Genomic DNA, 25,029 nt, shown 5'->3' with positions numbered 1-25,029 from the left:
GAGAACCACTCAAATTATGTGACAATTCAGATGCTTCCATTACCAGGATTAGCTGTCTGTTTCTCAAGGGGTTCTTTGCGGAGTAGACAAGTGGACTTGTAAGTAAAAACACTTGATTTGAGTCCATAGATGTATCAAATCATTGCACTGAACAGATATTTGAATGTTATGAAGGGACAGTTGAATTTAGTCAAACTGAACTATTACGTATAGTTATTTATAGATCCCATTATTTCGATTTCAGAGAGTTTCTGCTCAAGCTAGACAGGGTTCCTGATTCACTTTATAGGAAGTACCAAAAATTAGCTGTATGTGATGACTTCAATATTAATTTTGCACTCGTATGTGACTGTGCAAGGAAAAGGATGTTGGAAGATCTCCGACATTTATATGATCTGATGCAGACTGAATTTTTTCCAGCCAGGATGTAGGGCAACAGTAGCACAGCGATAGACAGTATTTTTACACATTCTTCATAACTAGATGGACATTAGTAAAAGGGTGAACGGGCCTTTCAGATCATGATGCACAAATTATATTACTAAAAAGTTTTTGTACTCATATACTATGTATAATTACAAACTCTGTAGGAAAGTTAATCCAACGGCAATAGAGATTTTTACATCTCGTTAAGGAACAAGAGTGGCAGGATGTAATGCTGCTGATAACAGAGATGACAAATATAATGCTCTCCTTAACATACTTCTCGTGCTGTTTGAAAGCTGTTTTCCATTATAATGTTCGAAATAGGGTACTATCAGTGGAAGGTAACTTGGAGAAGCGACTTGTGGGATAAGAATATCATATAGAACAGAGTAGAAATTATATAAAAATATTAGAAAAAGTCACAATCGAACTACGGTAGCCTGTTAAAATCGTAAGTACTGTATGGTGCTTAAAAATGTAATTAGGAAGGCAAAGAGGATGTGGTGCGCTAATAAAATAGCTAATTCACGTGATAAAATTAAAACAATATCGTCAGTCGTGAAGAAGTGTGTGGTCAGCAGCACAGGGTCAAGGATATAAAGTCAGTACGTAGTAAAAGTGTCTGCTACTAATAAGTCAGATATATGTACAAAATTTGACAATTACTTTCCCAGCTTAGCTGTTGAGTTAAATAAAAACTTAGTTTCTACAGGGACTCATACAATTCACTTGGAAAATGGCTGTCTGAGACTGGTATCTGAAATACTCCTCTGTGATACAGACAAGGGAGAGATTGAGTCAACAGTCAAATCACTGAAGACTAAGGACTCGTATGGGTATGATGGAGTTCCTAGCAGAACACTAAAGTAATCTGCTGCACATATTGGCCTTGCACTTAGCCATATTTGTAATTTTTCCTTCAGGAATGGGCAGTTTCGTAGGCGATTAAAGAAATCAGTAGGAAAGCCGCTTTATAAAAATAGAGAAAGAGATAATGTAGACAATGTTAGACCTATTTTTGTGCCATCAGTGTTTGTTAAAGTCATCGAAAAGGCTGTGGGAAAAAACGATCATTTCATTTCAGCCGCACGGGATTAGCCGAGCGATCTATGGCGCTGCAGCCATGGACTGTGCGGCTGGTCCCGGTGGAGGCTCGAGTCCTCCCTTGGATATGGGTGTGTGTGTTTGTCCTTAGGATAATTTAGGTTAAGTAGTGTGTAAGCTTAGGGACTGATGACCTTAGCAGTTAAGTCCCATAAGATTTCACACACATTTGAACATTTCATTTCACATAATTTGTTGTCAAATGTAGTGTTTGGTTTCAGAAATGGTTCAACAACTGAAAGTATGAGATACTGTGATATACTGGACTTTTTAAACTAACGCTGGAGGAGGAGGAGGATATTAGTGTTTAACGTCCGGTCGACAACGAGGTAATTAGAGACGGAGCGCAAGCTCGGGTCAGGGAAGGATGGGGAAGGAAATCGGCCGTGCCCTTTCAAAGGAACCATCCCGGCATTTGCCTGAAGCGATTTAGGGAAATCACGGAAAACCTAAATGAGGATGGCCGGAGACGGGATTGAACCGTCGTCCTCCCGAATGCGAGTCCAGTGTGCTAACCACAGCGCCACCTCGCTCGGTGGTAACTAACGCTAGACATCGTCTCGATTTAACTAAGGAGTTTGGTTGTGTTGGTCACAAGATACTGCTCCAAGTTGGATCATTATGGAATACGATGAGTAGCTCGCATTTGGTTCATCCCTTTCTTTAAGAACAGTCAGAAAAAGGTTAATTTGCACAGTACTGAGAATGGCTGTGATGTGGCGTCCGGGTAGGACACGGTTAAATGGGTGAGGGAGGGGGAGGGGGCGAGGGGCACAAAGACAGTGTTTGGGCCACAGCAGCTCCTTATTTACATAAATGATATGCCTTCTAGTATTACAGGTGATTTTTTAAAATATTTCTGTTTGCTGATGACTCTAGCTTGGTAGTAACGTACAAGTATATTGTGTGCAACAAGGGCACTGTTTCAGTGAAATTCACGACATAAGTTCACCGCTTGTAGAAAATAAACTTAAGCTAAATCACAGTAAGACTCAGTTTTTACAACTTCTAACTCACAAGCCAACAAAATCTGACGCTCTAATTACACAGAACGGGCATATGATTAATGAGATTGAACAGTTCAAATTTCTAGGTGTTCAGATAGATAGTAAACTGTCACGGAAGGCCCATGTTCAGGATCTTGTTCAAAGACGTAATGTTGTCAGGTTTGCTATTAGAACAGTATCTGAAATATTTATTTCATTCGCTTATTACTTATATTATTATATTTTGGGGTAACTCTACCCATTCTCAAAGGGAATTTTTGTCTCAGAAACGGGCAACGATTGATGTAACTACGCGAATGTATTGTCGACCCCTGTTCATCAGTCTGGGTATTCTGACATTGGCCTCTCAATACATAAATTATTTAATGTCTTTTCTTGTTAACAATACCATCTTATTCCCAAGAATTAGCAGATTTTACTCAGCTAATAATAGGCATTTTGATTGCACCTTCTTGATTCATTTGCAGAAAGGTGTGCAGTATTCTGCTGCAACCATTTGCAGTAAGATACCACAAGAATTCGAAAGTCTCAGCAGTAATCAATGCCCTTTCAAATCTAATCTGAAGAGTGTTCTGGATCAGTACTTCTGTTCTGTCGAGGAGTTCATTGAAAAATTAAGCTAATTCCTGTGTTGCATTCTTGATTGCATTTATGTAAACTTACAGCTTGTCCTCTTTTTAGAATTATTAAACATTTTATTTTATCTATTATTAATTTTCTTTCATGTATTGACACGTTACATGATCATGGAGATTCGCTCCTCAATTTGGTCCTCGGTTTGGTGGACGAGTAAAATAAAAAATAAATAAATGAAAGCCAAAAGATCTTTTGTGAGAAAGTACGACCTTGATGACAACTTCATAGGAGTTGGTGGGCAGGATAAGGTGTTTTAACTGCTCATAGATCGGTAGACAGGGAGTGGCTCTTAGATAGTACTTTAACTTTGGAAAAGATTCCTGAAACTTCTTTTACCACTTATATTTTGCTCCTTCTAACATAAATTATTAAGAGGCTTGTCGGTGTGGGCTGCATTAGTTACGAATTTGGCACAGTAATCGATTTTGCCAAGGAGCTGCTGAAGGAGAGTAGGAACGCTCTTAAATTTTTCCTAGACCTTACACAAGTTGCTAAGTTGTTTGCAGTCGTTTGTGAATCAGCATGTGGCCCTAGTACGTCACTAGGTCTTGAAAGAATTCTCGCTTTTGTAGACTGCACTTTAGTTTATTGTATTGTAGTGTCTCGCCGGCCGGTGTGGCCTAGCGGTTCTAGGCGCTTCAGTCTGGAACCGCGAGACCGCTACGATCGCAGGTTCGAATCCTGCCCCGGGCATGGATGTGTGTGCTGTCCTTAGGTTAGTTAGGTTTAAGAAGTTCTACGTTCTAGGGGACTGATGACCTCAGAAGTTAGGTCCTATAGTGCTCAGAGCCATTTTTTATAGTGTCTCTAACAATACCTCTAACTTCACAAAAAATGCTCTCTTATACCGCAAATTACTAATATATCTACATCAACATCTATACCCCGCAACCAACTTACGATTGGTGTGTGGGGCGGGGGGAGGGTAGAGTGAGGGGAGTTGAGGGCGAGGGGAAATTTGTGTACTACTATCACTTCCTCGTTTTCCAATTCCAGTCGTGAATATTTAGCGAGAAATATTACGCTCCTAAACTCCGTGTGGACTCGAATATCTCTAAATTTATCATCATGGTCTCTATACGAGATGTACGTAGGAAGAAGCAATACACTGGTTGACGCTTTTAAGAACGTACGCTCTCGGAACTTGAATAGTACAAGTGCTGCAGAACGCTGCTGCTTTTGCCACTGGAGCTGGCTGAACATATAAGTGACGCTTTCGTGCTTACATGATGAACCAGTAACGAACCGTGCTGCTCTTCTTTGGATCTTCTTCTATGAATCCTATCTGGTACGGTTCATAGACTAACCAGCAATATTCAAGTATTGGTCGAACGATAGTTTTATAAGCTATTTCTACATCTACGTGATTACTCTGCTATTCACAATAAAGTGCCTGGCAGAGGGTTCAATGAACCACCTTCAAGCTGTCTCTCTACCGTCCCACTTTCGAACGGCACGCGGGAAAAACGAGCACTTAAATTTTTCTATGCCAGCCCTGATTTCTCTTATTTTATCGTGATGACCATTTCTCCCTATGTAGGTGGGTGCCAAGAGAATTTTTTCGCAGTCGGAGGAGAAAACTGGTGATTGAAATTTCATGAGAAGATCCCGTGGCAACGAAAAACGCCTTTGTCGTAATGATCGCCACTCAAATTCACGTATCATGTCTGTGACACTATTTCCCCTATTTCGCATTAATACAAAAAGAGCTGCCCTTCTTTGTACTTTTTCGATGTCATCCGTCAGTTCTACCTGCTGCGGATCCCACACCGCACAGAAATACTCCAGATAGGGCCTACAACCGTGGCGTAAGCAGTCTCTTTAGTAGACCTGTTGTACCTTCTAAGTGTTCTGCCAATGAATCGCAGTCTTTGGATTGCTCTACCCACAATATTATCTATGTGATCGTTCCAATTTAGGTTATTTGTAATTGTAATCCCTAAGTATTTAGTTGAATTTACAGCCTTCAGATTTGTGTGACAGATCGCGTAATCGAAATTTAGCTGATTTCTTTTAGTACTGAAGTGAATAACTTCACACTTTTCCTTATTCAGGGTCAATTGCCACTTTTCGCACCATGCAGATATCTTACCTAAATAATTTTGCAAGTCGTTTTGATCATCTGATGACTTCACAAGACGGTAAATGACGGCATCATCTGCAAACAATCTACGATGGCTACTCAGATTGTCTCCTATGTCGTTAATATAGATCAGGAACAATAGAGGGCCTATAACACTTCCTTGGGGAACGCCGGATATTACTTCTGTTTTACTCGATGACTTTCCATCTACTACTACGAACTGTGATCTTTCCGACAGGGAATCACGAATCCAGTTGCACAACTGACGCCATACTCCGTAGGCATAGAGTTTGGTTAGAAGACGCTTGTGAGGAACGGTGTCGAAAGCCTTCCGGAAATCTAAAAATGTGGAATAAATTAGACATCCCCTGTCGATAGCACTTATTACTTCATGAGTATAAAGAGCTAGTTGTGTTTCACAAGAACGATATTTTCTGAAACCGTGCTGACTATGTGTCAATAAATCGTTTTCTTCGATGTACGTCATAATGTTCGAATACAGTACTTGTTCCAAAACCCTACTGAAAATCGGCGTTACTGATATAGGCCTGTAATTCAGCGCATTACTCCTACTTCCCCCTTTGGGTATTGGTGTGACTTCAGCAATTTTCCAGTCTTTAGGTACGGATCTTCTTGTGAGCGAGTGGTTGTATATCATTGCTAAATATGGGGCCATTTTATCAGCATACTCTGAGAGGAACGTGACTGGTATACAATCTGGACTGGAGGCCTTGCCTTTATTAAGTGATTTAAGCTGTTTCGTTACTCCGAGGATGTCTGCTTCTATGTTTCTCATCTTGGCAGTTGTTCTTGATTGGAATTCAGGAATATTTACTTCGTCTTCTTTGGTAAAGGAGTTTCGGAAAACCGTGTTTAATAACTCTGCTTTAGTGGCACTGTCATCAGTGACTTCACCCTTGTTATCGCCCAGTGAAGGTATTGATTGCGTCTTGCCGCTGGTGTGCTTTATGTATGACCAGAATCTCTTTGGGTTTACTGCCAGATTTCGAGACAGAATTTCTTAGCGAAAATTATTAAAAGCATCTCGCATTGAAGTATGCACCATATTTCGAACTTCCGTAAAACTTTGCCAAACTTGGGGATTTTGCGTTCTTTTGAATTTGGCATGCTTTTTTCAACAACGATCTGACCCGTTTTGTGTACCATGGGGAATCAGTACCATCACTTATTTATTTATGTGGTATATATCTCTCAATTGCTGTCGATACTATCTCTTTGAAAACATTCCACAACTTTTCTACACTTACATGATCAGATCAGAAGGAGTGAAGACTATCTCTTAAAAAGGCGTTAAGAGCATTTTTATCAGCTTTTTTTAAATAGATATACTTTGCGTTTCTTTTGGTTGGTTGTAGGTGTTATGTTATTCAGCCTAGCAGCAACTGCCTTGTGGTCCCTAATCCCTGTATTCGTCACAATTCTCACTGTTTGCCCAAGATTATTTGTTGATAAAAGGTCAAGTATGCTTTCGTAACCATTTACGCTTCGAGTGGGCTCATGAACTAATTGTTCAAAATAATTTTCTGAGAAAGCATTGAGTACAATTTCGGATGACGTTTTATGCCTTCCGCCGGCTTTAAACGTATAATTTTTCCAGCATATCGAGGGTAGATTAAAGTCACCACCGACTATAATTGTATGAGCGGGGTACTTATTTAAAATGAGACTCAAGTTTTCTTTGAACTGTTCAGCAACTATATCTTCTGAGTCAGGACGTCGGTAAAACGATCCAGTTAATAGTTTAGTCCGATTGTGAAGTACAACCGCTACCCATACTATTTTGTAGGAACTATCTACTTCAATTTCACCATAACGCAAACTGCAAACTACTTCTGACAGCAATAAATACTCCACTACCAACTGAATTTAATCTGTAATTTCTGAACACTGTTAGATCGTTTGAAATATTTCGGCTGAACTTTTTTCCGGCTCTAACCAGCTTTCTGTACCTGTAACTATTTGAGCTTCAGTGCTTTCATTTAGGGCTTGGAGCTCTGGTTCTTTCCCAACACAGCTAAGACAATTTACAACTACAATACCGATCGTTTCTGTAACTAACTTACTGTTACTGTGTTTTACCTGTCCCATTTTAGACGGACACTCTTTCTGTGGTTCCCTGAGACCCTCTAACCTAAAAGACCGCCCAGTCCTTTCCACACAGCCCCCGCTACTCGTGTAGCCGCCTCCTGCGTGTAGTGGACTCCTGACCTATTAAGCGGAACCCGGAAATCCACCACCCGATGGCGCAAGTCAAGGAATCTCCAACCTACACGGTCACAAAACCACCTCCACTCGACTCTGCACTAAAGGGCCACAGTCGGTTCTATCGACGATGCTGCAGATGGTGAGCTCCGCCTTAATCTCGGAAGCAAGACTGGCAGTCTTTACCATTTCCGCTAGCCGCCCTAAACCAGACAGAATCTGCTCCGATCCAAAGCGACACACGTCATTGGTACCGACATGAGCCACCACCTGCAGTTGGCTGCATCCTGTACTCTTAATGGCATCCGGAAGCACCCTTTCCACATCCGGAATGACTCCCCCTGGTATGCACGCGGAGTGCACACTGGCTTCCTGCCCCTCCTTGGCAGCCATGTTCCTAAGGGGCCCCATTACGCGCCTAACTTTGTAACTCCCAACTACCAGCAAACCCTTTCCTTCGCTGACGGACTGTATGTCCTAAGGATTCTTCCAATGAATCTGTTTGGCTTCTACCTTACTTGCATTAGTTTTATGTTGTCGTTCCACTTTAAATCTTTCCGTAAGCATACCTATATACACATGCATGAAAAACCGTTTTTCACCACCACGGTTCCCCGAACTCCTGAAAATAGACATCGACTGTGGATATTGTATCACAGACACACTGCTTAACTGTTCAGAGATGCAAAGATGTAAACAACTATACATGAGCAGCGCCTATTAATGGAGGGGGTTCGATAACAGTCATTCCACCAGGAAGGAGGTACACGGCTCATGTTGTCTGTAGTCCAACCATACCTAGACGGTCAATACCGCGGATCGATCGCGTCCGCATTGTTACTTTGTGCCAGTATGAGCTCTCAACAAGGGAAGTGTCCAGGTGTCTCGGAGTGAACCAAAGATGTTGTTCGGACATGGAGGAGATACAGAGAGACAGGAACAGTCGATGACATGCCTCGCTCAGGCCACCCAGAGATTGCTACTGCAGTGGATGACCGCTACCTACGGATTATGGCTCGGAGGAACCCTGACAGCAACGCCACCATGTTGAATAATGCTTTTCGTGCAGCCACAGGACGTCGTGTTACGACTCAAACTGTGCGCAACATCACTCCCGATGACCATGGCGAGATCCATCTCTGCAACCATGACACCACGCAGCGCGGTACAGATGGGCCCAACAACATGCTGAATGGACTGCTCAGGATTGGCATCACGCTCTCCTGACCGATGAGTGTCGCATATGGCTTCAACCAGACAATCGTTGGAGACGTGTTTGGAGGCAATCCCGTCAGGCTGAACGCCTTACACACACTGTCTAAAGAGTGCAGCAAGGTGGAGGTTCCTTGCTGCTCTGGTGTGGCATTATGTGGGTCCGACGTACGCCGCTGGTGGTCATTGAAGGCGCGGTAACGGCTGTACGATACGTGAACGCCATCCTCCGACCATAGTGCAAACATATCGGCAGCACATTGGCGAGGCATTCGTCTTTATGGACAACAATTCGCGCCCCCATCGTATTCATCTTGTGAGTGACTTCCTTCAGGATAACATCGTTCGACTAGAGTGTCCAGCATGTTCTCCAGATATGTACTCCATCGAACATGCATGGGATAGATTGAAAAGAGTTGTTTAAGGACAACGTGACCTACAACCACTCTGATGGATCGACGCCGAATCGCTGTTGAGGAGTTGTTCGAATGTTTCAAATGGATCTAAGCACTATGGGACTTTACATCTAAGGTCATCAGTCCCCTGGACATAGAACTACTTAAACCTTACTAATCTAAGGTCATCAGACACATCAATACCAGAGGCAAGATTCGAACCTGGGACCGTAGCAGGAGCGCGATTCCAGACTAAAGCGCCTAGAACCGCTCCGTCACAGCGGCCGGCGTTGAGGAGTGTGACAATCTGGACAAACAGTGTCTTGATGAGGTTGTGGATACTATGCCGCGACCTATAAAGGCAGGCATTAATGCAAGAGGACGTGCTTCTTCGTATTAGAGGTACCGGTGTGTACAGCAATATGGAACATTTCTTAAGGTCTCGCTGTATGGTGGTACAATATGCAATGTGTGGTTTTCATGAGCGATAAAAAGGGCCGAAATGATGTTTATGTTGATCTCTATTCCAATTTTGTGTACAGGTTCCGGAACTCTCGGAACCAAGGTGATGCAAAACTTTTTGGATGTGTGTATTTTGTGGAATTAACTGCTCCTAGTGATTGTTCTGCAGTTGTGTAATCATATAATGAAAGTGTTTGTCCATTTCCAATAGGTCGCATTTGATTATATAGAAACCACAACTTCGTGCACCCAGTGTCGATTCTCTGCAGGTGATCTGCTTTTCACTTCACTTTTCTAGCATTGCGACGTGTCTGTATAGAGCAGCATCATCTGCGAAATGCCTCGTGGAACTTCAGACTTTGTCTACGAGGTCATTTACGCAGGGCGGTCGGAGACGGCCTGAAAAGGTGTAAGGGTGCTGCAAGATTGGTTACGCTGGGATATAATTGTTCAGAAAAAATTCAATACGTTGGGCCGTTTCCAAGTTATTCAGCATTGAAGTTAGCCTCACACACACTCTGTAGTTTATAAAATTAACTGTGGAGAATGGTATAAATTTTATGTAGACCAAATCGGTAGAAATTTTATTTGTTTTGAAGAAAACAATAATACCAGCGATAATTGTAAATCATCCTTTGCGATCCATATTCGCGCGACAAAACACGAGTTAGATAACGTCGAAAACCCTGCTGAAACTCCATAGCAACGGAAAAGAAAGGCAGCTTGATTATTTAGAAGATATCTAAATATATACTGGATTTAGAGACCAACGAGAATACATTTTGAATGAACAGACTCACCTACAAACACGAAATTCCTTGACTGCTTCAGGAACATCTTATGATCTACTGTTTCTTGATACTTTAAGCCGCGTTAATCCTGGCAAATATTCTAGGCCATGCTACGCTTATTACTATCTTGCACGTGTTTCTCTCCTATGCATCTGTGCATTACTTGCGCTTGTATTACGTAGGTGGGCCGCTGCTTTCATTTATATCTGCGATTTTAGACGCTTTTCTGTATTCGTATTTTATGGGTACTGTTTTATTGTGACTTGCTAGCACTTCTTGCTGTTAATCTGTATTGTCAATATCATTCGGTTTTTATATACCACGTGTTTCTGTCATTTTTCTTCTTTCAGTGCACACATTTCATCAATCACTTGATATCGACTTTATATTTTAGTGCAAAATGGTTAAGCAGGGATGGCTAGAGGACAAATGTAAGGATGTAGAGGCTTATCTCACTAGGGCTAAGATAGATATTGCCTACAGAAAAATTAAAGAGACCTTTGGAGATAAGAGAACCGTTTGTATGAACATCAAGAGTTCAGATGGAAACCCAGTCCTAAGCAAAGAAGGGAAAGCAGAAAGGTGGAAGGAGTATATAGAGGGTCTATACAAGGGCGATGTACTTGAGGACAATATTATGGAAATGGGAGAGGATGTAGATGAAGATGAAATGGGAAATATGATACTGCGTGAAGAGTTTGACAGGGCACTGAAAGACCTGAGTCGGAACAAGGCCCCCGGAGTAGACAACATTTCATTGGAACTACTGGCGGCCTTTGGAGAGCCAGTCCTGTCAAAACTCTACCATCTGGTGAGCAAGATGTATGAAACAGGCGAAATACCCTCAGACATCAAGAAGAATATAATAATTCCAATCCCAAAGAAAGCAGGTGTTGACAGATGTGAAAATTACAGAACAATCAGTTTAATAAGTCACAGCTGCAAAATACTAACAGGAATTCGTTACAGACGAATGGAAAAACTAGTAGAAGCCGACTTCGGGGAAGATCAGTTTGGATTCTGTAGAAACACTGGAACACGTGAGGCAATACTGACCTTACGACTCACCTTAGAAGAAAGATTAAGGAAAGGAAAACCTACGTTTCTAGCATTTGTATACTTAGAGAAAGCTTTTGACAATGTTGACTGGAATACTCTCTTTCAAATTCTAAAGGTGGCAGGGGTAAAATACAGGGAGCGAAAGGCTATTTACAATTTGTACAGCAGGGTTGTAGCCTGTCCCCGATGTTATTCAATCTGTATATTGAGCAAGCAGTAAAGGAAACAAAAGAAAAGTTAGGAGTAGGTATTAAAATCCATGGAAAAGAAATAAAAACTTTGAGGTTCGCCGATGACATTGTAATTCTGTCAGAGACAGCAAAGGACTTGGAAGACCAGTTGAATGGAATGGACAGTGTCTTGAAAGAACGATATAGGATGAACATCAACATAAACAAAACGAGGATAATGGAATGTAGCCGAATTACGTCGGGTGATGCTGAGGGAATTAGATTAGGAAATGAGACACTTAAAGTAGTAAAGGAGTTTTGCTGTTTGGTGAGCAAAATAACTGATGATGGTCGAAGTACAGAGGATATAAAATGTAGACTGACAATGGCAAGGAAAGCGTTTCTGAAGAAGAGAAATTTGTTAACATCAAGTATAGATTTAAGTGTCAGGAAGTCATTTCTGAACGTATTTGTATGGAGTGTAACCATGTATGGAAGTGAGACATTTACGATAAATAGTTTGGACAAGAAGAGAATAGAAGCTTTCGAAATGTGGTGCTACAGAAGAATGCTGAAGATTAGATGGGTAGATCACATAACTAATGAGGAAGTATTGAATAGGATTGGGGAGAAGAGAAGTTTGTGGCACAACTTGACCAGAAGAAGGGATCGGTTGGTAGGACATGTTCTGAGGCATCAAGGGATCACCAATTTAGTATTGGAGGGCAGCGTGGAGGGTAAAAATCGTAGAGGGAGACCAAGAGATGAATACACTAAGCAGATTCAGAAGGATGTAGGTTGCAGTATGTACTGGGAGATGAAGAAGCTTGCACAGGATAGAGTATCATGGAGAGCTGCATCAAACCAGTCTCAGGGCTGAAGACCACAACAACAACAACATTTTAGCATCTTTGCAATCTACAGCTCATACTCTTTGTATGTTTACATCTTATCTGCTTTTGTGATCCATTTACCACGGCTGCTGCACAGGTTTTAAACTTAAATGTTTGTATCATTATTTCACCAGTTTTCTAAAGTGAATGTTATATGGAACAGCAAATAAATTCACAACTCATGCAACTGCTCTTGACACAAAATGTCACAGCTTCATATAGCTGAGTTAGTCACAACATCCCACGTAAGTAGGTTTCAAGTTTTCACTTTCAGCGTTTGTCAGTTTCATAATTGTTTGCATTATATTTGACAAGTGGTTGCTTTCAGAATGCTCTAAAATGACCACGTGGCAAAACTGCAGTCGCAGTAAACAGTATTTTAACAGCCTAAAGCGGAATAATTTCATTTTAAAAAATAAGATGAACTCGATGAGTGTGACTTGAATAGGAACACTATTTTATGCAAGACATCCGACACTTTCATCAAAATATTGCTGTGTGCTGCTACGACTATTTAAAGCATTTTGCTACTGCTAGCACGTCCTTGGGAGAAGGGGGTGTTAATCTCAAAGCCTGTGACAAACTTCATCACTTACATACGTAATTCTTACATCACTCACGGACGATTTAGCATAGAATTGCTTAAAAGTAGATGTTGCACACAAAATTCGGCACTTTCGGATCAGCTCTTCGACATCTGCTGTCCATGCAGCATATGACTGATGTGACTTTTTCCGACGGCGAAATTGCATTTGAAGTTTCATCTGTCGCCACCACATATTCATGAATTTTGGATCCGTGATCGCTGAACTTAATCTGTTGTCAAAACACACATGCTAAGTTCGAGTCCTCGAGGCCAACATTACACGTACTAAGTGCAACAAACACTCTTTATGACTTAATACGGCCAACTAAATATGTACAGTAACTTTTAGAATGTTAAACTCACGTTTTGACATACAGCGATATTCATGTGTGGACGCTACATTGTATACCGCCATGTTTGTGTGTTCTGTGGCCAGTTACTTTTCTTTACGTCGACTTGTAACGCAAGATTTAGTACTGGACAAGCCGTCCTAAACTAGCCGTCAAAAATAAGATTTCGTAATCTGACTTAAAACATATATGTGTCTAATATACAGGGAGAACATTAATAAAAATCGACAACCTGCAGGGCGCATTCCTGACTGGATATGAAGGAAAAAAAGACCTATGAAAATGTGTCCGGAAATGGGCGATGTGCGTGTAACGAGAAATCGTCACGGAACACAGTACCGACCTGCATCGCGTCCATGTCATATAAGTTGTTCAAAGCGGGTTCCATGGGGTTCCAGTTGATAGGAATAGTAGCGGTTGCCGGCCGGAGTGGCCGAGCGGTTCTAGGCGCTACAGTCTGGAACCGTGCGACCGCTACGGTCGCAGGTTCAAATCCTGCCTCGGGCTTGGATGTGTGTGATGTCCTTAGGTTAGTTAGGTTTAAGTAGTTCCAAGTTCTAGAGGACTGATTACCTCAGAAGTTGAGTCCCATAGTGCTCAGAGCCATTTGAACCATTTTTTAATAGTAGCGGTTGTTATGAAGGATACACATAATCGTACTCTGGCTTGCACCAAATTGGCGGGAAACTTGGCTGGAGCTTGTACTAGGGTTCGTCACAATATCCTGTAGAACCAGGTCCTTCATATCTAGTGTACTTATAGTCCGCCGCCTCTCTCCAAGTTCGTCTGTCTAATAGGACCCATGTTCACAAAACGCCCCAAAAGGACTTGAAATGTTGTGTGACGTGGTTGAGATCTGTTCAAATGGCTCTGAGCCATGGCTTCTGAGGTAATCAGTCCTCTAGAACTTAGAACTACATAAACATAACTAACCTAAGGACATCACACACATCCATGCCCGAGGCAGGATTCGAACCTGCGACCGTAGCGGTCGCGCGGTTCCAGACTGAGGCGCCTAGAACCGCTCGGCCACCTCGGCCGGCAGGTTGAGATCTGTGAGGGTACTGGTTTTTGAATAGCCGTGTTGCGTCTCGACCACTGCCATCGGTTTGACCGTACACAGACAACATCTCGACTTGTTCCCGACATGAATACCGGACCATCCTGCTGCTTGCAGGACTCTGCGTCAATCAGACAGTCTGAAACACACACGTAACGCACGGCACATGGTCCGACGAACTGCCATTCGTCAGCGCCATTTACTGCGGCAACGATGCATTTCCGGACACATATTCATAGGACCTTTTTCCTCCATTTCCAGTCAGGAATCCGTCCGTGCTTTTTGTCGATTTTATTAATGTTCACCCCGTATACAGCGGAAATGTTGTTACCACAGATCTCTAAAAGTTCTTGATCTATTTACTTCAAATTTCTACATTCGGGTGGAATAATGAAAAAAATTATGAGAAGTTAAATGCCTAACAAACGAAACATATTGTGGTAAACTGACTATAATTCCTATCACGAGAATACATTACAGCGACAGTACATTTCTTGGAGATGGGACCATCTGACTTCATCAGATCGCGGGACTAGCGAAAGTTAGAGAAATTGACAGAAACATGATTGAAAACTCATATTTATTGATTAGTTGGCATTGTTAGATATGACAAATATCGTATGAGATAGTTTAGTCCATGTTTCATAGTTATTTTAACTGTTAAAATCCACATTGCCATGCAAACACTAAGTTCATGGATATAGTACCAAAAGAAGTCACTAGATCGGAAGCCGATCAAGAGGTCGAACAGGACCCGAGATTTCACGAACTGTGACGCGGACTGTTTGGACAGTTCGAGTTTTGCTCAAACAGAACTCTACTTGAGACAGTGAAAACTGAGCTGAAACAATAGAAGACATTGTTCCAAAAACACAATGGCTTATTTATCGCTAAATATAACAACAGATGGTGCAGTCAATCAATTTTTCATACAGGTGAAGACAAATTCATTCGTCGCATTCCGTTGATACCCAATGACTGAAATACGCTCTTCGGGTTAAGGCAACAGCAGTTTCCCGTGCGACATCCATTCGGTATGAGTATCAGGAAGGCACAGGGCCAATTACTTCGTGTAGCAGATATTAAACATCCCGGGCGCAACCGGACACAGCAGCTAGTAAATAAAAAATACTTCCTGATGTGTCGGCAGCTGGGCCAACACCTTGTAGATCGAGGTGGCTGAAAATGCACGCTAGACTAACGCAGACGGGCGTGAAGTACTGGAACAGGCTACGTAATTAATGCTATGAAGAAAAGTACGTAGCTGGATTAATACTTATCTTTAATCAATCATTGTGGTACATCGCTCTTGACGATACACAGGAGACTTTAATTACAATCACTGTAAGGCTAATGGCGCCTTGCTAGTTCGTAGCCATTAACTTAGCTGAAGGCTATTCTGTCTCTCGGCTAATGAGAGAGAAAGGCTTGTACATCTAGTCGCTAGCTAGGTCGTCCGTACAACTGGGGCGAGTGCTCTATCGTATCACGAGACCTGCCTTGTGGTGGCGCTAGGTCTGCGATCACACAGTGGCGACACGCGGGTCCGACATGTACTAAATGGACCGCGGCCGATTTAATCTACCACCTAGCAAGTGTGGTGTCTGGCGGTGACACCACACTTCCTACAAAACTTCCTCTAATAGTTATAGTTGTTGTTATCATATAAAAGCTGCAGACCTGTTTTGACCCCGGCGTGCTGGAGACACAATTATCACTTGACACTTCACAAAATGAGTCCACGTCAGGGCGTCGTAAAGTTGTTGGCACACACCAAGAGAAGAATCCAGAGAGTTTGTGGACACGCAAATTTCTCAGCACCAGTGTATTTGGAATCCAAAGAGTTATCCTAGTGGCATCCAATAAGGAGCACTGTCACGTACACACAGCGAAGGAGACACTAGAGCACAGCACGAAATGAGATGAGTTCATTCTGACAAGGTGGCCGGTTTCTTTTCTTACATTACGCCGGAGGTGGGTCTGCAGGTTATCAAGACGCTCCTTACCGACTGCAGGTGAAGGCTTTGGCAGAATACACCACAGACTATCGACCTCGCTGTCTGAGGATGCGCATTCTAGTCCTTACGTTACATCATTTGAACCTAACATTCCCCGGAAACTGTACCGAAAAAAACGATCGTTTCTTGCACACCAAGGACACCTTCCCTTCCGCTTTAGAGTTTTACTATGGGATGGTTGAAAGATGAAGTCTTAAAAGAAAAACTAAACACAAGAGACGAATTGATGGTTCAGGTCGTGAATAATGTTGTGCGCACAAAAGAACACAAAGGCGATCTCCGAAGACCTTCTCGTGGTTTATCAAGAGAATACGAAAAAACGTTGATATCGGAATTATGAAAATCAACTTTGAATTTTAATCATCTGACTTTCTCCTGACCTATTAGTGTTTATTTGGGTTACGTTAGAACCAATAAACACAGAACACATGTTACATGGAATGTTTTATTCGAGTTAGTCCTAAAATATTTTCTATTCCTCCTGAAGCAACCCGTGCACGGAAGATGACTTCCAGAAATCAGTAATTTTGCGTCACTGAATCGTACCATTACAAGCAGTTGTACAAATTGTCAAGGCCTAACATCCAAAAGATTTTATTCAAACGGAAACGGTTCGCTGTGTGTTTCATTTTTAATTGAATTTGAGTAGTCACATGACGATAGTTAGTTGAAAGGGAAGCTGGTAACCGACGCCATTATTAACTCATGAGGATTCCTTCGGTAATGCTTTGGATGTGCAAGCGAAAGGCTGGCGCATACTCTCTCCGGCAGCGCCGAACTAAGTACACGCTCCTTAAATTAGAAACCACTCAGATACAATACTGATAATCGTCCGAGCTATTTCCTCTTTCCAAAACAACAAAAGATGGTTGCTGCCCAATAACTTTTCATTTAACAAACGCTTCTGTATCTTACTGAATCTTCTGTGATATAATCATGCCCACGGAAGTTATGTGACGAACGCAGGGTGGTCTGACAAGAAAATGTCACCAATTTGGCTTCATAGTTTAACGAGAAAAATGCACTCTTGCAAGATATCAGCTTCAGCAATCAATCCCACTGAGTAAATTTAGACCATAATTCCGCCAATAGCAGTTATTACTTCCTAAATGTATCCCTTCAAAATTTTCGCGCACTGGTTGTTTGTCACATACTCCATCGCACTGCAGATGCCTAGTGCTCGAGGCCCCAGGGCAAAGTACTGTACACTGGAGGGTGATTCACGAAGATATGCAAACATTTTAATATGTTATTCTACAAGTTCATATAAACATAGGTCCGCAAATGTTTAGTTACGGAGTTACGGCTAATAAAAGATTTTTCCTGACATTTAGTAACTTAGGAAGTATGAAGCCATCACAAAACTGTACGAGGTTAAAGTAAAGCACAATTTCCATTTAGTTTGTTGTTATTGGTCTGGTGAATCTAATGAAACATGTCCCAGACGTGTATCTGCAGTAGTTTTCCAGAACATCCAGAGAAGCAAAGATTGTTATACAAGTAAATTTGTTGACTTTCCATTAAAAATGCAAAAAACGTTTATGTCACCATTGGCAACCGTTAGTGAGTTGTTTCAGTCGTTTTCTAACTTTGAAACGAGTTAGTTTTCTCTATTGTTCAGCGAAAGAACATAATAACAACAGTGTATTTAAGTGTAGCTGTTGTAAATTGTAGATTACTTTTGGAATAGGGATGCCTTTCAAATTTACGTCAGAGGAATATGCCGATATGGTGTTTATTTATGGCAAACGCTACGGCTGCAGTTAACGAATATCGCGTCCGTTATCCAGTCCAGAGGATTCCGAACCATTAGTGTTACGTGAGACCGGTTCTCTACCTAGCATTCAAAATCAGTACTAGCATTCAGTATGTGAAGACAATGATGAGGATATTATCGATGATATTCAACCTAGCCCGGGTACCAGTACACAATGTATCTCTCAACGATTAGGCATTTCACAATCTAAGGTATGGTGTACACTGAAGTACAATAAACGTTGTAAGGTGTCAAACATACAACACACCTTGTTCTGAATTCCTGAAACAATGCCAGTTAACTCGATATATTACACAACATAGTTACGTGAAACTGAATATTAAACAGCTGATGTAATAACAAAGCCAGCATTTCGTTAATATACGCCACTAACACTCACACTAGTAATTGCAAACAAGTAATTTCTCCGACCTGAGCTACGAGACGCAGTTGTGAAGGAAAGATAATTTTATGACGGCAATGCCCGTCCCATGTAGGCCTACACAGTTCGTCATGGCACATCTAGCGAACACAATGAGAAGCCTGCCACCACTGCGTAGGCCATCAGCAAAAGCCACCCCTTGTCCCTGTTTTTAACGACAACCCTTCGGAAAGCCTTTCTACGGGAAAATGGCGGGAGATGCCAAGTAGAACGTGTGGAGATAAAAAGGCCAGAGACACCCAACACCAAACATAGGAGACTTATTGTAGCCACCTGTGTTAAAAACTCGCATGAAATAAAAAGCTATTTATCTCAGTATTACGCAGCAAAAGCTGTGCACTGCGAAAGAAACGAGGCATGTGATAGGCTACAAAAACTCTAGTGGATGGAGTTATAACAAAGTACGAACGCTCTTATTGGCCAGAAAGAAAACTCGTGGCCACCATTGATATAGGTAAATTGCAGACATAGTAATTGGCTCTCTTCTCTTGCAGAAATCGTCGAGTGTTGAGCAAGGCAACTCAAGCCGTACGAGACGATTGCGAAAGTCATTGTGTGTACTCTTGTTCACAGGCTTGTCTTAACTCGTAAGGAGTTAAACTGCAAAGTCTCCTAGTATGGTGAATCGCACCGAGCACTGACAGTTAACTCGTGCAAGCGATTTGCGGGCAACGACGTACGCTCTATTCCAGCCAAATATCGCGTACCATGCCAATTAACTTAGCTAGGGAACACCTAGGAGTCTCTGCTTCACCGAAGACGTTGGAAATGTATCTGACTGGTGTTTAAGGGTCGAGAGAATTTAGACTAGATCTCGGGCTCACAGCTCGCGCCGACAGCCGCCACTGCCGTCGCCGACGCAAGGTAAAAACACGCGCCCGCGCCACGTCAGCAAGTGATATTCAATTGACACTCAAAACTGCGGTCGTCTCCACTAATTTTTTGCGTTCAACCGTGATCCCAGACACTCCGGGATGATGATGGCATTGAAACAGAGGATGACACGCGTAAAGCTGAAATACTAAACACCTTTTTCCAAAGCTGTTTCACAGAGGAAGACCGCACTGCAATTCCTTCTCTAAATCCTCGCACAAACGAAAAAATGGCTGACATCGAAATAAGTGTCCAAGGAATAGAAAAGCAACTGGAATCACTCAATAGAGGAAAGTCCACTGGACCTGACGGGATACCAATTCGATTCTACACAGATTACGCGAAAGAACTTGCCCCCCTTCTAACAGCCGTGTACCGCAAGTCTCTAGAGGAACGGAGGGTTCCAAATGATTGGAAAAGAGCACAGGTAGTCCCAGTCTTCAAGAAGGGTCGTCGAGCAGTTGCGCAAAACTATAGACCTATATCTCTGACGTCGATCTGTTGTAGAATTTTAGAACATGTTTTTTGCTCGAGTATCATGTCGTTTCTGGAAACCCAGAATCTACTATGTAGGAATCAACATGGATTCCGGAAACAGCGATCGTGTGAGACCCAACTCGCTTTATTTGTTCATGAGACCCAGAAAATATTAGATACAGCCTCCCAGGTAGATGCTACTTTTCTTGACTTCCGGAAGGCGTTCGATACAGTTCCGCACTGTCGCCTGATAAACAAAGTAAGAGCCTACGGAATATCAGACCAGCTGTGTGGCTGGATTGAAGAGTTTTTAGCAAACAGAACACAGCATGTTGTTATCAATGGAGAGACATCTACAGACGTTAAAGTAACTTCTGGCGTGCCACAGGGGAGTGTTATGGGACCATTGCTTTTCACAATATATATAAATGACCTAGTAGATAGAGTCGGAAGTTCCATGCGGCTTTTCGCGGATGATGCTGTAGTATACAGAGAAGTTGCAGCATTAGAAAATTGTAGCGAAATGCAGGAAGATCTGCAGCGGATAGGCACTTGGTGCAGTGTGTGGCAACTGACCTTTAACATAGAGAAATGTAATTTATTGCGAATACATAGAAAGAAGGATCCTTTATTGTATGATTATATGATAGCGGAACAAACACTGGTAGCAGTTACTTCTGTAAAATATCTGGGAGTATGCGTGCGGAACGATTTGAAGTGGAATGATCATATAAAATTAATTGTTGGTAAGGCGGGTACCAGGTTGAGATTCATTGGGAGAGTGCTTAGAAAATATAGTCCATCAACAAAGGAGGTGGCTTACAAAACTCTCGTTCGACCTATACTTGAGTATTGCTCATCAGTGTGGGATCCGTACCAGATCGGTTTGACGTAGGAGATAGAGAAGATCCAAAGAAGAGCGGCGCGTTTCGTCACAGGGTTATTTGGTAACCGTGATAGCGTTACGGAGATGTTTAGCAAACTCAAGTGGCAGACTCTGCAAGAGAGGCGCTCTGCATCACAGTGTAACTTGCTCGCCAGGTTTCGAGAGGGTGCGTTTCTGGATAAGGTATCGAATATATTGCTTCCCCCTACTTATACCTCCCGAGGAGATCACGAATGTAAAATTAGAGAGATTAGAGCGCGCACGGAGGCTTTCAGACAGTCGTTCTTCCCGCGAACCATACGCGACTGGAACAGGAAAGGTAGGTAATGACAGTGGCACGTAAAATGCCCTCCGCCACACACCTTTGGGTGGCTTGCGGAGTATAAATGTAGATGTAGATGTAGATGTAGACCTATAGTTAAATATATTCACCACTGTCTGGCCTAATTGAAGCAGAAATGTGAGATGTCCGATCTGACAAAAGGATTGCTCAGCCATTGTAGAATTAAGAATTGTTATACTTGTGTACTTCTTTTTGATTGCTCTTTACCGAACCCATTCAATTTTGGGTATTTTAATTGTGCATTTTAGTATAATTAATGTCTTAGGCCCCAAGTGTATTTCATTTGTATTTTATCGATCCTCAGACACGGTCATCAACCATCTTAGCATTAAAGAACCTTGTAATACTTAGGAATTTCGATTCACGGTTGTGACACCCAGCATCAATATTTTACCATCCTGTACGTAATTTTATTAATATCGTTACGGCATGAAGTCATATTTCGAGTAAAAATAAACCTTTATAATTAAAATCAAAGATTTTCATTTTTTGTTAACACATTGTTACGCTGGAACCAATACATTAATTTCTGTTAGCGATAACTTTTCCTTTACAGGGAGTGAAGTGGAACTGACACTGAGATCATTATCTGATTACATCACATTCCATACTGCAAAAAAATGTTCAAATGTGTGTGAAATCTTATGGGACTTAACTGCTAAGGTCATCAGTACCTAAGCTTACGCACTACTTACGCTAAATTATCCTAAGGACAAACTCACACACACACACACAAACCCATGCCCAAGGGAGGACTCGAACCTCCGCCGGGAACAGCCGCACAGTCCATGACTGCAACGCCTGAGACCGCTCGGCTAATCCCGCGCGGCTTCCATACTGCTGCACTCTTCTGAACTCTGCATCTGTGAGATGGTATCTTCCTACCTTACAGGCCATAAGTTCAGCACCAAATTCCTAAAACACTCACACTTACAGAGCGTCCTTGCGCAGCTGTGGTAGGAAGAAAGATCAGAACCAGTCTCACATGTGTTAGAACTTACCATAAACGAAAAGTGCATCATTTACATCTGGGAGATCCTTCCTTTCTCTTGGAGTTGTGCAACTGGTTAAATACTAACCGGCAGTTACTCAAATACATATTTTTTTTTTTTTTTACTGATGAGGCACAGTTTACTCCAGATCGTATAAACAATTTACATAACGAGCACGTATGATCTGCAACAAACACACATGCAACAGTGCAACGCAATTTCCAGCAGCGATTTAACATAAATGTGTGGTGTGGTATAATCAACACACACTTTATTAGACCATTCATTTTCCCAGGGCGTCTAGCTGGCGAAATGTACTTACAATTCCTTCAAGAAGAAATATCCCGCTTGCTCGAAGATGTTTAAATTGCTACGCGATTGCAAATGTATTTTCAACACGACGGCGTGCCTTCACATTTCACCAACGCCGTTACTACACTTTTAAATGAACATTTTCCCCACAAATGGATTGGTCGTGGTGAAACACGTCTGTGGCCATCCAGATCGTCCGATTTAACACCAATGGATTTTCGTGTAAGGGGATGGATGAAAGACATAGTTTTTGAGTGAAAGGTCAATACACGTGAGGCATTATTTGCTCGCATTGTGAATGCAATAGACGAAATTAAGAATAACCCTGTGAAACTGAAACTAGCAACAAAATCTGTTCATATACGTGCAGCTAAATGAATTGAACTCGATGTAGACATTTTTGAACTTTTATAGTGAAATTGCATGTACACTGTACAACTTCCTTAACACTGAGCTTTGTTTCTGTCCGTTTAACATGAATTCACGTGTGTTACGGCATTAATAAAAGCCGATTACCTGACAAATTCATACAGTTTCAGTTAACGTTATTACCATCATTTTTCCAAAATTAAATTCTCTACGACTTCTATAGAAAACTTTGAGCAATTGCCTGGAATTTAAAAACCAACCGGTTCAAGTAAATAAATTAAAAATTTTAGGAAATTCCTTCTTTCCTTCTCTGGTATTCTGGAAAATAACTGCAGATACACGTCTGAGACATGTTTCATTAGCTTCACCAGATCAATAACAACAAAATGAATGGAAATCGCGCTTTAATTAAACCTCGTACAGTTCTGCGATGGCTTCATATTAGCGAAGTTGCTAAAATTCAGGCAAAATCTTTTATTAGCCATAACTCCGTAACTAAACATTTGCGGACTTATGTTTATATCAGCTTTTTTCTTTAGTTTTACTTATGGAATAACGTATTAAAAATTTGCATATTACCGTGAATCACTCTGAGAGAGAGAGAGAGAGAGAGAGAGAGAGAGAGAGAGGTTAGTGAACTTTAATGAAACCGACCAACTGCAGGGAGGGATTCCTGACTGAAATGGACGTCTTTGTCTTTAAGCTAAGAAGAGTGCTCCGAATGTGATAATGACAAGATATCCAAACATTTTGCAGCTGTTTTGTAACACTAAATAGGAGCTTATACACGAGCTGCTGTCATCCAATGCAAAGGCAGGCAATCAAATGAACCGGAAGTCGGAAATCTACGGATAGGGTTGATACTTTCAGATTTTGGTTGTCGTTGTTCGGCCATCGTCGGTAAGAAATATTGTCCAAGTTTTATGTATTGGCATCAGTCATGACTGAATGTTTCTGTAGCGGGTGTATCAAACTCCACAGTTCCGTATGACTGTTACGTCCAAGGTAAGATAACAATAATGCTATTGTCCTTCTCAAACCCTGCATGTTTCAGGATGGGGGGAGTATGTTATTCGCTAACGAGACGCATTGCAGAGGACATATGTGCGATGTGTGGGAGGCTCTGTCGCAGAGACTTAATGTCACGTGAGTATCTCGTTTTGGTAATCCATAAGTTAACCCAGAAATGAGGTTCAGTATTCCAGAAGAGAAAAAAAAATATTGAAGGCAAAAATAAATTTTCTTCGTATTCTAGATAAACGATTGGAATGATTTTATTACGTAATTATTTTATGCGTCAGTTATTATTATTTATTTGTCAATGTTTGTTGAACTATGACACGTGCAACAAGTAAACTCGTAGTAACTGCTGATAATGAACTGCATGTAGTTCCTGCGTATGTGGTTAAATCCTCATTCAGACGAAACAAGCACGCTGATCAGGCTGTCACATTCACACAGTATCGAGAGATAGAGAAAAACCAAGGTGCTCCTCAGTTCGACAAGTGGAATATTGCCTGTGGTATTCATCAACAGCAGAAAACACTCTCACCAGAGACGCCGAAAACGTTAGCAATGTATCAGCATGTTCTGCTGTAATGAAGCGTATTATTTTTAAAGATTACTTGTGCAGTGAACATTTACCTAATGCTTTCAGGAATTCACAACTATTGACTGTTGGTTTACTGGAGAAGATGAAGCTTTGCAACAGTGGGAAAGATCGTAATGTATATGAAACTTGTTCCACGTATGTCGAAAACTTTTCGGAACAGATCAGATGCTTGCGTGAAACGTTTCGCTTCAAATGTCACATCTCCAAATATTGATGTTTTCTCCTGGCTTTATATAAATACCGTTTCCTTTTGTTATTTATTGATGTCGTAATAAGAAAGGCAGTTTAATGTAACCAGCAAAAACTGCGCGGTCCCTTCTTGATATATTGCCTGGAGGTGCCTATTTCGAGTTCTTTTGGCAACGGTGTTTGATTCTTTTTAAAATGGTTTATTATCTACTGAAATCACATAAATTGTCAATATAAACCGTCTTTCGTTGATAATAAGACGTTTTGCCTTCAAGAACCCCAGTAATTCTCAAAGTCCAGGGT

The sequence above is a fragment of the Schistocerca piceifrons genome, chromosome 2, assembly GCF_021461385.2.
Source record: "Schistocerca piceifrons isolate TAMUIC-IGC-003096 chromosome 2, iqSchPice1.1, whole genome shotgun sequence".
In the NCBI taxonomy this organism is placed as follows: domain Eukaryota; kingdom Metazoa; phylum Arthropoda; class Insecta; order Orthoptera; family Acrididae; genus Schistocerca; species Schistocerca piceifrons.
This window is presented reverse-complemented; position numbering follows the sequence as displayed.